The sequence below is a fragment of the Coptis chinensis genome, chromosome 9, assembly GCF_015680905.1.
Source record: "Coptis chinensis isolate HL-2020 chromosome 9, ASM1568090v1, whole genome shotgun sequence".
Lineage (NCBI taxonomy): Eukaryota > Viridiplantae > Streptophyta > Magnoliopsida > Ranunculales > Ranunculaceae > Coptis > Coptis chinensis.
The window spans coordinates 24,614,556-24,616,014 of record NC_141464.1 but is presented as its reverse complement, the minus strand read 5'-3'; the positions used below and the strand labels follow the sequence as shown (position 1 = coordinate 24,616,014).

General features: G+C 40.5%; 1 pseudogene across 1 annotated transcript; it reads left to right on the top strand.

Annotated features, from left to right (window-relative positions):
* The first annotated feature begins 206 nt into the window (after positions 1 to 206).
* Positions 207 to 1,125, top strand: LOC147475300 (large ribosomal subunit protein uL1 pseudogene; annotated as a pseudogene). Its single transcript, XR_015209715.1, has one exon. The product of XR_015209715.1 is annotated as a large ribosomal subunit protein uL1 pseudogene (transcript).
* The last annotated feature ends 334 nt before the right edge of the window (positions 1,126 to 1,459 follow it).

The window sequence follows — 1,459 nt, the reverse complement described above, 5'->3', positions numbered from 1 at the left end:
ATTTCAAAACCCTAATCTATTTCCTTTATATAGGTGTACATAGACAAAGGGGAAGTAAAATGGGCTTGGGCCGCAATTATGGAGCTTGGCTGGTGGCTACCATAGGTGAGCGCCCTCTTCATCGAGCATGAGCGAGTCCGCCCTTAGGTAGGTGGAGCGTCTTCTAACCGGACATCAGCGCAATTGCACGAGCGCTGAAGGCCGCCATGGATGGACGGCGGTCGCTCTTCATCGAGGTTCGTAATGAGAGTGGTGAACGGACACCGGAGCAAAGCTCGACAGTTCCAACAACCCAACATAAGCTTCAGAGTGATGTGTTGAGAGAAGCGATCACCCAGCTCAATAAAGAGCAAAAGGAAAAAGCTCGTAAATTTACTGAGACATATGAGCTCCAGATTGGGCTTAAGAATTATGATCCTCAAAAGGATAAGAGGTTCAGTGGTTCCGTGAAGCTGCCACACATCCCGCGCCCTAAGATGAAGGTCTGCATGCTTGGAGATGCTCAGCACGTGGAAGAGGCAGAGAAAATAGGCCTGGACTACATGGATGTGGAAGGGCTAAAAAAACTAAACAAAAACAAGAAACTTGTGAAGAAGCTCGCAAAGAAACACCATGCTTTTCTAGCATCAGAGGCTGTCATCAAGCAGATTCCTCGGCTTCTGGGCCCAGGTCTTAACAAGGCAGGAAAGTTCCCTACTCTGGTGACTCATCAAGAATCATTAGAATCGAAAGTAAATGAGACAAAGGCTATGGTAAAGTTCCAACTTAAAAAGGTTCTTTGCATGGGAGTTGCTGTTGGGAACTGCGGAATGGACGAGAAGCAGGTCTTCCAGAATGTGCAGCTCAGCGTTAATTTTCTTGTGTCATTGTTGAAGAAGAACTGGCAGAATGTGAGGTGCTTGTACCTTAAGACCACAATGGGGAAGCCAGTCCGTATCTTCTAAGCATTTTGTGTGCTGGATTGCTATGTAGTGAGAAAGAGGACTATAAAGTTATCCTTGAGTGTTTCTTTTATTGTCTTTTTGACCTCAGTTGGAACTAGGAACGCAGTTAGCAATTTAAAACATTTAATTTCAGTACATCCTTGGATGGACAATTAAAATTAGAATTTCTTATAAAAAAAAACATTATTTCAATTCATCCACTCAAATACTCAATACAGGATGTTATTTAGGGCTGCCAATGGATAGGTTTGGGTCGGATTCTGAAAATTTTAAATCCGAACTAATAATATTATATTTTATCTAAAACCAAACCAAACTGATAAAATATATTACAACAAGTTAAAACCAAACCAACTAAAACCAAAAACTATAAAATCAATTAAATCTTAAACTAAATCGATTAATTTTAGTCACACATTGATAAAATATATACAAATTAATTATAAATATTACTAAAATGCAATCTTATCGGCTCGGGTTCACATCGATTCGGTAGAAGACAAATCCTAAACCAA